The sequence below is a fragment of the Dipodomys merriami genome, unplaced genomic scaffold, assembly GCF_024711535.1.
Source record: "Dipodomys merriami isolate MVZ:Mamm:240054 unplaced genomic scaffold, mDipMer1.0.p SCAF_1, whole genome shotgun sequence".
Taxonomy (NCBI): Eukaryota; Metazoa; Chordata; class Mammalia; order Rodentia; family Heteromyidae; genus Dipodomys; species Dipodomys merriami.
The window spans coordinates 130,234,291-130,249,728 of record NW_027202270.1 but is presented as its reverse complement, the minus strand read 5'-3'; the positions used below and the strand labels follow the sequence as shown (position 1 = coordinate 130,249,728).

Here is a 15,438-nt window from a genome sequence, read left to right as displayed (position 1 = left end):
ATGAACATCATGCACACAACAGAGGAGCCCTTCAGTTGTGGTCCTGTCTGTATGGTTCACCCTAGTTATACAACTGCCTTTACTCTTCTCTTATGGAGGTTCAGAATCATGGGCTGTGAGGCTTGAGGTGATTTGTCATACCTTCTTTACACTTTGTATTCTTCTCCTTGAAAGGATTGTGTGTCCTATCAGTATTTGACAGTCTGTTACAGAACTGGCTGGAACCCTCAGGAATGGTTATGCAGAGAACAAGATAGGGCACCTTTTAAAAGAAAAGAAAATAAAACAAAAAACTAAGCTCATATTTTTTCACAAACAGGTTTGTGTTTGGATAATTGGCAGCCTTCCCCAGAACTTCACTGTAACCCCAACAAGTTGGTTTACAGGTAAAGGAACTGTGCAATTTTATATTTACTTAGAGTAGTTTACCTTTGCAATGGTTGTTTCAATGGTTGACAGCAATAGTGGATTCCAGCTGATTGTTTTTGTTCTCCTTAAAAAGTTCCTTTTCTGGAGTTTGGGATTTAGCTTAGTGGAAGAGCACTTGCCTGGCACTTGCAAAGCCCTGAATTTGGTCCTTAACTCTGGGTGGAAAATATCTATTTTATTCTTAGCAGAAGGTCACAATAGCTCAATAGCTGGATGCATATAACCATATAAAATAAAGCTTATCAAAATTAACTTTAAGAAATGGAAACAAGAAGTTTTATAATGTAATGTTGGCAGTTATTTCTTTTTTCTTCTTTCCCCCCCTTTTGTATGCCCGATTGTCACTGTTTTTGATTTCTGTATCCTTTGACTTGTATATAAGTTTATCTAATTTGCAGAAGGAAAGGGGAATTACAGAAATGGCGAGACAAAGGGTGAAACAATACAATAGTGATACTCATTAGACACTATGTTGGAAATGAACTTTACAACTTGCAGTGGGGAGGTGAGTTGGGGGGGAAAATAGGAGAAAATGAGGGAGGGGGGTAATAACACTGTTAAAAAAAGTGTACTCATTACCTTATGTATGTAACGGTAACCCCTCTGTACATCACCTTTACAATAAAAAATTCAGTAAAAAAGAAATAAAAAGCTCACAATATAAAAAAAAGAAATAAAAAGCTAGAAAAATCCCTTTACTTAAATTATTTGAATAGGAAAAAGGATGAAGTACAATCCTTATATTGTTTTGTTAATTTAAAATTCTTCAACTAGAAAGCTTTAATTGGTATGATTCTTGTTAATGAATTTGGTTTTCATTTTGATAATTCCAAGTCCTTACTGAGGAATTTTAAGTTAACAGTTACAGTAATAGTTACCATTAATTGAGGACTTCACTAAATACTTTGGTATTTATCTCATTTACTGTTTCTAGTCATCCTGTGACATTTTGATGGACAATTTTATGTCACTGATGAGGCTGATGGTTTTTGAGGACTAAGAGCTTGTCAGTGGATGAGCTGGGATTTGAACTCAAATTCGTGTCGTACGTTAAGTTGTTCTTTTCCTATTTTCCCCCTAAATATTTATGATGCCTCTCTTCTCACTTAGTATAGAAGTAAGATACATTCTTGTTTTAGCTGAAAATAATAAACCTTTTGTCTTTCTTCTCTGTAGCAATATTTGTTGGTTTGACATCTTTAGCTACTCTGATCAAATCTCTTTCACTTACTATTGTGTTTATAGTACTTAGAAATCACATGTTTCTCTTTTCTTTTTATTGCTGAAGGGAAGAAAGGAAATGATTTTATTTCACATGTGGTATCACTTTCTAAGTGGCAGTTCAGGCTGAACAGCTTCCAGTAGTCCTCTGAAGCAGAACTCATACTTCCTAATGTGAATTTGTGCAAAACAGCATCTGATGCTGCTGTGTGGTCTAACTGCAAGGGCGTGGTGAGTGGATAGCAAACTAAGCTAGCCTTTTATATTTCTGCCCCGAAAGCCAAGAGAAAGACAATGCAGGTGACAGAGCAGGACTTAGATATGTTTTTTGAAAAAACTTGAAGTAAATGTAAATAGTTCAGTGTTGAGAAGCTGGTTAGCATGTATGAGTTTGAACCCCATAAAAATTTAAAAAATCTTCATAAGTAGTCATATCTATATTGAAATACAATGGTTATTTCATATCCTAAAATACTAGAAAGGCTAACTGCTTCTTACATACTAGTCTGCCAGCACTTTCAGGGTAGGATGGCATGATTTATGAATCCAGCTGAATAGCATGTCTAGACAGAACCAACTGTATAATTACTTAAGTCATGGCTAAGGAATTCTGGTTGAATAATTTTAACAATTATTGGAAGCTCTATGTCATTTTATATTACTTTGTGTTTTCTTAGTGTTAGCCTATTGTAGAAGTTTTTTAGACAAATCTTAGAACGTCTACTGAGATGTGATGTACTATGAATCCCTTGTTTTTTTTTCATTAGTGGGATTTAAGCTCAGCACTTTGCTAGGCAGGCACTGTACCTCTTTGAGTAGTTCTACAACCTGAAAAATCCAGTTTTTTAAAGTAAGTTATGTTTTCCATTCAAACAACCTTATGCTTCTTTATCTGGATAATTTAATATAGCAGACTTAGAATATTGCCTCCAAAATTAAATTTTGAGCAGAGGCTTTTTTGAAATCAGTATAATAAGTTATCATTAATACTAGTTTTTTAGGTAGAGTTTTGCTATGTAGCCCAGGCTTGCCTTGAATACTCCATATTCCTCCTGCTTTAGTCTCCCAAGTACTGGGATTACAGGCCAGCACTGTTCTGCCTTGCTAATGCTGGCCACTTTGATCCAAATTCCTTTTCAATGGAGACTTACTGCTACTTTGTAATTACAATCTATTATTCTTTAGTAACTTGAACTATACTGGCACCTATTTTTTATTTTCTTCCTTCTTCATGTAGTCTTCTAGGCAATCTACTCTTCTTCAGTTCATAGCCTTTAGTTCTTCACAGGACAGCATGGCTAGTCTCTCATTCATGGTATTCCTCTACACAGGCTGTTATAAACCACTAGCAGTGACCAGTTTAATACTGCGTTGTGGAAGATATTCATTCATCCTAGATAACCATTCTATTTTTTTGAGATTTATGTTTTGCAACTGTCTCATCTCTGCCCCCCACCCCCACCCCCGTCCCCATGTTTGAGGCTTGCATTTAGTCTTTTTTTTTAACAGCATTATTTTATGATAAAAAGTTGGTTGTATATGTGTATGTGTGCATTCATTGTGGTACTTGGGCTTGAACTCAGGGCCTTGGCACTGTCCCTTAGCTTAACTCTGCTTCTGGCTTATTGCTGGTTAATTGGAATTTAAAGAGTTTCAGGGACTTTCCTAACTGGACTGGTTTCAAACTGGGATCCTTAGATCTCAGCCACCTGAACAGTTAGGATTATAGGTCTGAGCCAGTGGGCACCCAGCGATATGATGAAAGACAATCAGCTTTTTCTTTTATGATTATTACTCTTTATGCCTTAGGAAGCCCTAACCTATCCTTCTATCCTTAAAATATTTTAGGACAATACATACTATTTTCTTTTGAAAATAGTAGACTGAGTTTGGCATTATGTTGATAATCTATTTTATTTCTTTTCCTTCCATATGCCTGGTTATTAACACTCAGTCCTTTAAAAGAAGTATAACTTCTATTTTGTAAATGAAGATTTGGGGCCCTCTGATACTTGGGCACTACAGACATGTTATTTAGAAACTTAGGTACTGTTGAGGGATGATGATAGTGAAAATACAAGAAAGGTCAAACTATATGCTGTGATTTGGTTAGATATTTTGAGTTATGTCTTCATAATTTTCATGACAGTGTCAAGTTGTTGCTAACAAGTGAATGTGCTTTTGGTTATTGGTTCATAGTCAATCAGTGGTTGGAAGAGTGCAGCCATGCAGCCTTGGCATGCATATATGTTGCCAGGTAAGTCATTATATCAGTGTACGATGTTATATGTAGCTGACCTGTGTGAGTTAAGAGACTTCATCACATTGCATCAAGATGATATGAAGGAATCAAGTTGGCTTAGATATTTGACAGCCTACCTCAATGTTTTCATTAGCGATATTACTGTTTATTTTTAATTCCCTCGAGTCACATTTTTTTTTTTTTTTTTTGTTGGTCGTGGGGCTTGAACTCTGGGCCTGGGTACTGTCCCTCAGCTCTTCAGCTCAAGGCGAGCGCTCCACCACTTGAGCTACAGCGCCACTTCCGGTTTTCTGGTGGTTTATTGGAGATAGGAGTCTCACTATCTCTCCTGCCCGGGCTGGCTTTGAACCGCAATCCTCAGATCTCAGCCTCCTGAGTAGCTAGGATTACAGGCGTGAGCCACCAGCGCCCAGCTGTCACACTTTATTCTTGGTGTGTGGGGTTCTCTCCTGTGTTGCAGTGACCAGCTCCTGAAGCCAGGAGAGTTCTCAGGCTTGGAGAGTTCTTTGTTGCAGATCTGTTTTGTTAGTGCTGTGTACTTTGAATGGTTAGTTAGTGTGTGCCAGCCAAACTGTAAACGTGTTACCTCTCACAGCGTTCCAGTTTTGCAGAGGAAGTGAGGAGGCTGTCAATCATACTTGGGTGATACATAGGGGAACATACAACAGTCTTCCAGTCAACCTTCTAGTTGTGGCTTCTTATGAGTCCTTTTAAGTATTTGTTGGAATACTCAACACTACAATACTGAGCTACTTAATGGGAAAAGGAAGCGTTTCAGGGGTATATGTGTTGTGTGGATGTCCATGGCACTGCTTAATACTGGGATACTGCAGATAAACAGATCAGAAAGAAACCAGGGTTGTTATCAGAAAGATCTTCACTTTGTTACTGCACTGCCACCCAGCAGACTTCATGATGTACCTTGCTATTTACTAGGGGGCTGTCCTTGGTCTTAGTTTGTCTGATGAGAGGAATGCAATGTGGACTCCCTAGAGCCCCAATTCGGACTAAGAGATGGTATTGCCTATGTCCCACACTGAGCAGGGCCTGTGGGAACAGCACAGGGAACAGCACAGCCAGCTCATAGTACCCTCTAAAGTGGAATTCTCTCTCAGGAAACATTAGCTTCAGTTGATAACTCTCAGAGAAACTGGGACAGTTCCCAGGCTGCTCTTTATTTGCCTAGATAAACAACAGGCATTAATAGAACCATGCTGAAAGCAGAGGTAATAAAATTCACTGTGTTCTAATTGTGTCCTTCTAACAGGCTTATACTGCATTTTTAACCCCAAAATGATGCCTAAAGTAGAGATTTGTATACATTATTAACTAAATTAACAGCTTCTTCTTAAATAGTACTAGTTTTGCTTAGTGTTTGCCACTATTTTTTTTGCCTTAAATGGGTATTTGTGGTTTTAAGCATGTTGAACAGTTAGTTTTTCATGAGCTATTTTGTATTGTTCTCAAGAAACAAATTTAATGGCCTTATTTTTATTTTAGTGTATACTTTTTAAGTGTACGTATGTATATTTATATAGTTTACATATAACATATTTAGAACATGCACATGTGCATTGCTGGTTGCGGAACCTAGGCCTTCATACATACTGGGCGAACATTCCACCAACAGTCTCTGTGTTTAGATAACATTTTTCTCTTTTCTCTGTGTAAAAGAAGCAAGCCATGCCATATAAATGACTTTGATCTATAAATCAACTTCAACACACAGACATTTAGATCTTAGGATACTTAACTATGTCTCCTAACTCATAGGTAGGGCTTTGGAACATATCTCAGAAACACATCTTGCCTGCTTGGAACAGCACTTCCAGTTGTCATGTGAAAGTAGCAATTGTCATTTCAGTATCTATACATATATGAACATTACTTATTGCCAGGGGATGCTTTGAGCTAACAGTGTGTGTGTGTGTGTGTGTGTGTGTGTGTGTGTGTGTGTGTGTGTGTGTGTGTGTGTGTGTGTGTGTGTGTGTGTGTGTGTGTGTGTGTGTGTGTGTGTGTGTCATGTGACTACTGACTATATTTTATAGGTAAAGAGCTGTCTTGTTGTGATAGATATTAGGTAATTTGAATTAAGTAGCATTTGCTTAGCTATGTATACCTGAATGTTTTTAAAAAGAAATTTCTTGAAAATGCAGCATTTAGCATTGACTGATTGATCAGGTGGTAGCATGACATTCTTGTTAGGTAATCATCAAATAACTAATTTTGTCATGTTTAATGCCAAGAGCAGATAGACTGTTTATTAAAAGAGCATGCAAAGTTCAAAGTAAAATCTAAACATATTACTTAGAAGCATACTAAAATCTTGGATTTATTTGTCATTAGAAAATGTAATGGGGGGGGTGGTTGGGAAGGTGGTTCAAGTGGTAGAGGGCTTGCCTTGCATGCATGAGGCCTGGGTTTGATTCCTCAGCACCACATAAGCAAAAAACAAAAAAGCCTGAAGTGGCGCTGTGGCTCAAGTGGTAGAGCGCTAGCCTTGAGCTGAAGAGCTAAGGGACAGCGCCCAGGCCCAGAGTTCAGGCCCCATGACTGGACCCCCCCCCAAAAAAAAGTAATGGGGGCTGGGAAGGTGACTCAGTGGTTGAGTGCTTGCCTTGCATGCATGAGGCCCTGGGATCGATTCCTCAGCACCACATAAGCAGAAAAAGCCAGAAGTGGCGCTGTGGCTGAAGTAATAGAGCGCTAGCCTTGAGCTGAAGAGCTGAGGGACAGTGCCCAGGCCCAGAGTTTAGCCCCCACAACAAAAAACAACAGCAACAACAACAACCCCCCCCCCAGAAAACCCCCCCAAAACGTAATGTGGTTTACATGGTGTCAGATTTTAAAAAATGTATGAGTGCTACTACAGATTAAAAAATGGCAGCAACATTTAGTCCTCATGCTTTTCTAGTATAACAGATTACTTTGAGAAGGAACTTGATGCATAAGGTTTTATGCATAACTCTGGTACCCTACTGTTTGGATTCCAATCTTGTATCTACCAAATAACTATTTGTGACCTTGGACAATCTGCTTAACATCTTTGTACTTCAGTCTTTCTTTGCAAAATGGTAATTTTAGAGACAGTAGATGAACTTCATAGACTTATCATTATGAAAGCTATTATGCATAGAGTGCTTAGAACAGTGCCTAGCATATAATATGGACAAATTGGTAAGACTGCAGAGTGTAGCACACTTGCTTGCTGGTGTGTGTGTGTGTGTGTGTGCACGCACGCGCGCGCACACACGCACGTGCGCACAGGTATGTTTCAAGACTGCTTAGCCCATTCTTCACTCCCCAGACAACACGAACAAAGCAGTATAAAGCTTCATTGAGAAAGAATGAACGAATGAGTTCACATTCACACATGTGGATGAGTTCACATAGGGAAGTAATTTTTCCATGGTGTAACTCTCTCACAAAAACCTGTACGGTTAGTGCGGGCAAGAGAGCAAGGACTTTAATTTGGAAGAAGTTCAATGTGGGTTTGGACTTCAATACTCTGGGACATTGATCCCTATAGCATACACATTGTCATGTGGAATGAGGAAGATATGTATATTAAGAGGATTTATGAGGATTTGCTAAAGTGATATTTGTGGAAAAACTGTCCTGTTCATTTTTAGATTGTTTAATTGTTTCTCATGAAATAAGCATTAAGTAGGACCAATCAAGCATTAGAGAAATTCTTAAGTCATACTCAGGCCCAGCTGGTAGGTGTAGCCATGTGAATAGCAGTGGGAACTAAGCACTCCATCTGGCCTACTTTGCTGTTTCAGCCTCAGTGATACTGAGTCAGGGGAGGGTGGGGAGTGATACTTGGAATATCTCCTATGGTATATTGAAGGGGGGCTTGATGAAGTGATCCTAGGAGATTTGTGAACATCAGGGTATTCAGATTGGGACTGTAGCTTCAAGGACTAGTGAGGTTGAGTCAGGAGAATCACTTGAGCCTGGGGATTTGAGGCCAGCCTGTGTGACATAGTGAGACTTGTCTCAAAACAGATTGAAACAAGGATGACACTGAATCTGAGGTGAAATTTCTTCATACCATTGGGAGGTTTACTTTTGGCACCCTTTTCAGTGGGGCTTTATGTTACTAGCTTTTTCTTTTTCTTTCTTTCTTTCTTTTTTTTTTTTTTTTGTTGGTTATGGTGCTTAAATTTAGGGCTGGGGTGTTGTCCCTGAGCTTTCTTTCTTTCTTTTTTTTTGGCTAAAGGCTAGTACCCTATCACTTTGAGCCATAGCTCCACTTCCGATTTTTTTGGTGGTTAATTGGAGTTAAGAGTCTCACAGTCTTTCCTGCCTTGGCAGGCTTTGAACCATAATACTCAGTTATCAGCCTCCTGAGTAGCTAGGATTGCAGGCCTGTGCTGCCAGCACCCAGCTATGTTACTGTATTGAACAGTAACCGTGAAAACAGATGATTATTACCAAATTACAGATAACAATAGTTCTTACTACTTTCAATATATTTACCATTTTGCTCTCTCTCTCTCTCTCTCTCTCTCTCTCTCTCGCTGTGTTAAAGATTTATACTAGATTCAATGAAAGATGAGCTTTCAGACGAAGGAAGAAAAGTTAGCAGGAAGCAAAGTTAGCAGTAGCAGGTTTCTCCAATGACTTTGGGATTTGAATCCAGTCAACTTACCCTTTACTTTCTGTCTGCTGTGACTACTGTCTGGCATTGTATCAGTCTCCAAACTGGTCCTGGGCTTTTCAACTTGCTGTGTCATTTCTTGAAGCATTGCAGGAGGCCTTTGGCTCAATGTTTTGTTATATCCCCCAAATGGAAAAAAAAATGTACACATGTCTTATATTAATTCACCTCAGTTTTCCAACTACTTGCAAGAATCATGTTTTATACAGCAAAAGAAGTAGGAACTCAGTTGAGTAACCATCTGGCAGGGCTGGTTGTACTGCATTGAGTTTTTGTATTGGAGCTCTGGGTCCTAAATATCTTGGATAAACTGTAAATTTTCTGGGTTATGGAGTACAATTTTATGAAATGAGGGTATGGAGGCAGTAGTTATGGTTGATCCTAAACTGTGAATATTGTATAGTCTTAAAGGGGTTGGAAATTATCACAGGCCTTCTAATTATATATGGCAGACTTCCCAGAGGAGTTAAACATTTTCAGAACTGCTTTCACTCAACTGTGTGAGTTAAAGCCCTTGTGCCAGAGACTGTTTTGGAGATTGGAGATAGAACCATGAACAAGGCAAGAATCCTTGCCCTCTGGAGGGAGCTCACTTCTTAAGGCAAGGAGGTGGAACTATACTCAAACACAGAGGTGTTAAGAATTTCTGTTAGACTGGTTGTGGAATTGGGAATAGAAAAGTCAAGGACAGTTTGGCTGTTTGTTCAGTGGCTGTGTGGATGGTGGTAGTTACTGGAGCATTGATCTCTACATTGATCTCTGATGAAACACTGTGACATCCATGGTGTTCAACAGGGTTAGACAGCCACCCCCAGGCAGTCCTGCCCTTCTGGATCAGCTGGTTGAGTGGAATGTATCAAGAGTCAGTTTCACTGCTTAATGAAACCTCTTTTTGTAAGTAGTTCTTGTTGTTATAACTGTGTAATTAAATTTTATGTAATCTGATCAAATATGAATATTATTTTTTACAGAAATATGCTAAATATTTTGGAAAGCCTCCAAAGGCAAGTCTCCAGAAAATGTCATTAAATTATGTATGGTCATGCTGAGTATAAAAGGCTGGGGAATAAATTTCCATAAGAATTTTCAGATTGCTTCTAGATAGTCTCTGAGTATGTATACCATGCTAATGAAGAAGGGAAATCGGAACTTGTGCTGTGTGTTTGGGTATATGGTTTGCATGAGAATGGCTAGCCAAACACTCAGTCTGAACATTGAATATCTTAGAAAAGGCTTTGACTTTGGTAAGTGAATATATAGCACATTAATTTCCAATATAAAATTAATGTATCAATGTTCATGGTTCTCTCTCCAAAAAAGCCTTCTCAATTTCCAAATTAATTATTGTCCTGTTACTTTAAGTGAATTTTTACTATATGAACTTGGTAGAAACAAGTTTGGAGTTTGTGCCAAGAACCTTCATAAAATAGTTAATGTCTTGCTTATAACATTTCTAGGATTCCATTCTGTGAAGACATCTCTTTTTTAAACATTTGAAAACATTTACGTCCCAAGATGTTTATCTTTTTAACAATTTTAACATGAAAACGATGTGCAGCTTATGTGGTTAACTTGCTGCCCCTTTATGTAGTGACCAGGCTGTCTTACAGTGAGCATACATGTGGTATTTGAAGAATATTAAATGACATGAAAATTGAACACAGCATATTGTTAAATTACAAAGTTGACATAATGTTTCATATGCTCTGATTTTAATTTTTAAATGAATACAATATCAATAGGTTAATCTCTGAATGGTAAATGAATGAGTTTATATTTTAAACTTAGTTTAAAGATTCTAGTTTTCCACTTTTGAATAGGTATTATTTTTATAATTATATTTTTATTAATAGATTTTTTCTTCAAATAACTACATCATTTAGAGTTCCAGAAGAGAGTATTAGAGCTGTTCTAAGAAATAAGCTTATGCAATATTTTCCAAGTCTTTCCATTTCCTAACAAATGGGGTGCTGTCATTCTTTGTGATGGAGGCATAGAATCCCATTGTGCAGGCATGCACGGGCATGTGCGTGTGCGTGTGCGTGTGTGTGTGTGTGCGCGCGCGCGCGCGCATGCGTGCATGTGCGTGTATGTGTGCATGTGCGTGTGTATGCATGCGTGTGTGTTTGTCACATTTTCTTGATCTACTCTTCTACTGAAGGACATCTGGGTTGGTTCTATATCTTAGCTATGGTGAATAATGCTGTGATGAACAAGTTGTGCTGGTAGCCTTATTATGGCCTTTTTTGTTTTCATTTGGGTAAATGCCCCAAAGTGGGATTGCTGGGTCATAGGGTAGCTGAAATTTAGGTCCTATGGTTTCCCTTATTTGCAATAATTAGTATAAATATAGGATAATCTTACCAGATGAGCTGAAAAGCTCAAAAGCTATGTATATATGACCATATAAGATGATGCTAAGTGAAATGAACCCCAAGATATGGACAGAAGAGGTCTGTCTTCGTTGTTGTTTTAAATGTACTATGTGATTTTTTTTTTTTTTGTTTCCTTTGTATGTTCTTCACCCTATGGTATATCCCCTGCTGTCACTGTACTTGATTTTGGTACCCTGCATCTTGTATATACATTTGTTTAATTTGGGGAGGGGAAGAGGAATAACAAAACAGCAAAAAAAGGACGTGATATGACCCATTGCAACAAGTATACCCACAGGACAATATATTGGAAACAAACTTTACAACTTCGGGGGCGGGAAAGGGAAAGAATAGTGGGACAACAACAAGGGAAGGGGTAACAATGATCGACAAGTAATGTATTCATTGCCTCATCCTTATGAGCCCCTCTGTACAGCATCTTTACAATAAAATAAAATTTTTTAAGAAAAGAAATAAGCTTAAATTTACTAATAAACATGCTCTTCAGCTTACAATGAGGCTCTGTCCTGATAAATACATAGCAAGTAAAAAAATGTGCTAATGCATTCAACCTATCAAATGAGCATTCTTACTGCACTGGAGTTTTGGTCACTTACTTTTGAGATTATCTGGCTGATTGACTGGAGCTTGATACTGCTGCAGGACATGCTGATTATCTCTACTCAGAAAAAGATCAAAGTTGAAATTACAAATCACTTTCCCTCATTGTAAACGGAAACAAATTAGGTCAAAGTCTCACAAGTCAGGGACCGCTGATATCTAATTTTGAAAGTAAACCTGAGATACCTCAGATCTTCTTGAAGACAAGGCTTTCATTTGGACCATAGCTACTCCGGGGGCAATGTGGGACTCCTCAAAGCAGAAGGTCCCAACTACTTTTAGCCCTCAATACATATGAGTAACTACTCATACATGTTCCTTAGAAAAGTTGCAAATTATGTTAACCAATTATAATTAATGCAGCAGACACAAAATTGACATTTGGCTTTAAAAAGTGACTGCACCAGGCCCAGAGTTCAAGCCCCATGACTGACAAAAAAAAAAAAAAGAAAAAAAAGAAAAAGTGACTGCGGAGATCAGTGGGTTGAAGGTAATTTTGATGCTGCAAACACAAATGACCTGGAAAAATATAGCAAAGCTGAGAACTCTTCAGGATAATATTACCACTACAGCATTAACTAGAAAGTGAATTCTGCTTAAGACAGTTCAGTTCTCCTTTGTGGAATTAACACAAAATGGAGGAGATTGTGCTAGAGAGTGCATGCACTGGGCGCGTTAGTGTACTAGTGGGCTTTGAGTTACTATCTTTTCAAAAAAGCAAGTAGTTCACTTTCTGTTTTTCATTTTATGCCATCCCTGTTTATTATTGTCTCTTAGCTCCTAGAAGCTTGTTAGGGAGAAGAGAAAACCTTAAAAAGGCATCAGTCCTCCATTGCTTAGTTGTGAGGGATTCCTTCACTAGTATGTGCTTTAATGGTTCAGAGGAAGATCTGTCTGCCATACCCACTCTGCTGATCAGCCTTGCTTGGAGCCTTGCTTTGGCCTCCCAGAGTAGTACCAAGCTTTCCTTTTTGTCATTTGTAATCAAATGTAATTATAGTTAAATTCTTAGTTTTTCTTTTTCTTTTTTTTTTTTTTTTTGTCGGTCGTGGGGCTTGAACTCTGGGCCTGGGCACTGTCCCTCAGCTCTTCCGCTCAAGGCGAGCGCTCTACCACTTGAGCTACAGCGCCACTTTAGTTTTTATTTTTGAATTTGCGCTTTTGCTGATAGGTATTGCTATTATAGTTCATTCTGAGCCATAATATAAGGGTACATTTCAGACTCTTAAGTTATATAAAAACGAGTTTTCATGCTTGTGTGCATGAGTATGTTACATTCTATGTGTGAATGCATTATGTATCTTTGCTGGCCACATTCTATGTGTGAATGCATTATGTATCTTTGCTGGCCACTAAGTCTAACGGATGCAATTGCATCTTTAGTCAGGGAAAGGAAGCTCTGTGGTGGTAATATTACTTGACATCTCCTTCCACATAAGACACCTGACAGAAAGCAGCCTATCCCCTGTGTGTGTCTTGAGTCAGGGTTCACTCATGTGCTGTTAGTTGACTCATACGCATACATACATATCTAATAAGACTCCAGGCAGCACTCTCCTCTGTAAAGAAAAATGTATACTTGAGGCTTGGATGTTATAATTAAGGCAATTATGCAGAATGCTTGACTGTCCCCATATACTATCTCCAGAAAGTTAAACTCATCAAGAAGCTACCACTACCACTGAGAAATAACCAGCACTTCTTTAGGTTGGTGACTGAATAATTGGTGAGAACAATGTTATTGGAAAGCCAAGTGTGTTTTACCTCCCTCTTTCATTTTTGTGGCAATAATGAGGAACTAGATAATATCCTCAAGAAGTAGGATTTCCCTCAGAGTATTAATGAGCACAATAGTTGTCAAAATTCATGAAAAATTGTTTCAGGAGTAGAATGAGGGAATCTTTTGGGAGTGTGTTTGTGTGTCTATGTTGATGTTTGAGTGTTGGAAACCTTTGGAAAACAAAAGCAGACAAACATAGCCTCTGTATCAAAATAAGCATTTTATTTGGAAAACGTTTTTTCCTGAGTAACACATTTGTGATTGTTTTCTGTAGCAGAGTGGTTGGTGTTCTGTATTTGCTATGTTTGCAAAAGAATCAATGAAAGTGGTCAGGGGACAGAATCTGGGTGGCTCAGTGGTGGTGTTTTTGCTTGAGAAAAGCAACAACTGTGTCTGTTAAACTTGCTTGAAGAGGGTGGAAGACTAACAATGTTTTGATAGAGTGTAGAGATGTGTCTTTGAATTTATCACTGTGTTTTGAATGAGGGTGGCATCGTCTCACTTTAGTAGTGGCATGGAGACCTTTTTCCTCCTGAGTGCCCATTGGGTTGAGGAAACATTAGCTCTACTGTGAGACTGACGGAATGTGTGGAGGCTGGGGTGGCAGTGAGCTCTGGGTGAAGCTGCTTCTCTTTCCCATGGCCTTTTTGTATACACACTCCAAAATTGTGTGTGTATGGTTGTGTCTGTGCTTGCTCTCTATTGAGGGTATGTAATGGTGTGTAAAGCTTAGTGGGTAAGAGATGGGAGTAGTTCGAGGTGACCGGGCTCTTGCCTGTTTTCCTGATGGTTCACCTGCTGTCTGTCTTTTACATCAGTATCTCTAAAGCCAGGAACCAAAATGGCCAGAACTGTTGAGCTTTGTTGATCATTGGCACTCTTGCTTCTTAAGTCATATTTTTGAGGATGAACAGTTAACTTTGTAAAGGAATGATTTTTTGTGGTATATTTAAAAATACTTGATTTAAATAATACCATATTGTTGCATTATCTTTAAAAGATATTTTTGTAGTAATATTCAATACAATAATTGGCCTAAGTTATACAAAACATTGTGAATTTAAGGTATTTCCTGTTTTTTTTTTTTTAAGTTCACATGGATGAAATGTTTTTTTCCCCTTTGAGGTCAGTGCATTACATATAGATTTTGTAAGCCACCTTCTCCCCCCCCCCCCTTCTTAAAGTTCCCTGGGGTTGTACCTAGTTCCTCTTTACCACCTAGCAACCAGGGGATGGATGTGGTTTGGATGGAAGTCTATTTTATAGCTTGTTTTGGAACCTGATCTCCTTCACTATGACATGCTGTGGGTTGCATAGTTGATTTCTCTCAACTATGACATGCTGTGAGTTGCATAGTTGATTTCTCTCAATTGCCAAGGAGTTTACTCCATGCATGCACTGCAGTGTATTTATTCAGTATCCTATCGCAATATATTTGTGAGAGGTTTCTCCCCCTCCCCCAGTTTTTAGTGCCAGTACTGAGGTTTGAACCCAGGACCATGTACTCTTGTTTGGCTTTTTCACTCAAGACTGGCACTGAATCAGTTGAGACAACACCCCCATTTCTGGCTTTTTGCTGATTTATTGGAGATAAAGATTCTTGTAGAATTTTCTGTCTGAGCTGGTTTTGAACCATGACCCTCAGATGTTAGCCTTCTGAGTAGCTGGGATTATAGGTATAAGCCACCAGTGCCTTGCTATTGTTGTTTTTGAGAATTACAGTTAAATTTATTGTGAACATTTGTGTCCATGTGGACATTTGCTTTTCTTCCTCTTCTAGGAGTGGGGTATTGGATTATACATGGCTGTTGCATAGGCTGATGCCAAATTGCAGCACTTTCTAGATGTACTGCTTTGCTCCATATAACATTTTTTCCTCTTTTTGGTGGTATTGGGATTAAACTCAGGACCTAATTTGTCCTGCTAGTTAGGCTCTCTGCCTCTAATCCTTTTTGCTTTTAGCCAAACCTACAATCCTTTTTGCTTTTTTTAAAATTTATTTTTATTTATTTTATTTTATTTTTTTTGTTGGTTGTGGAGCTTGAACTCTGGGCCTGGGCACTTTCCCTGCACTCTTCAGCTC

The 15,438-nt window shown here is 38.5% G+C and overlaps 1 protein-coding gene across 7 annotated transcripts in view; it reads left to right on the top strand.

Annotated features, from left to right (window-relative positions):
- Sipa1l1 (signal induced proliferation associated 1 like 1) overlaps nt 1–15,438 on the top strand; it is a 332,505-nt gene that overhangs the window by 81,341 nt on the left and 235,726 nt on the right. Inside the window, exon 3 of one of the 7 annotated variants that reach the window (XM_070030926.1) lies at nt 320–386. The exons of the other annotated variants lie outside the window; for them this stretch is intronic. The gene's annotated coding sequence lies outside the window, so the exon portion shown is untranslated. The remainder of the gene's footprint in view (nt 1–319; nt 387–15,438) is intronic. 7 annotated transcript variants of the gene reach the window in all.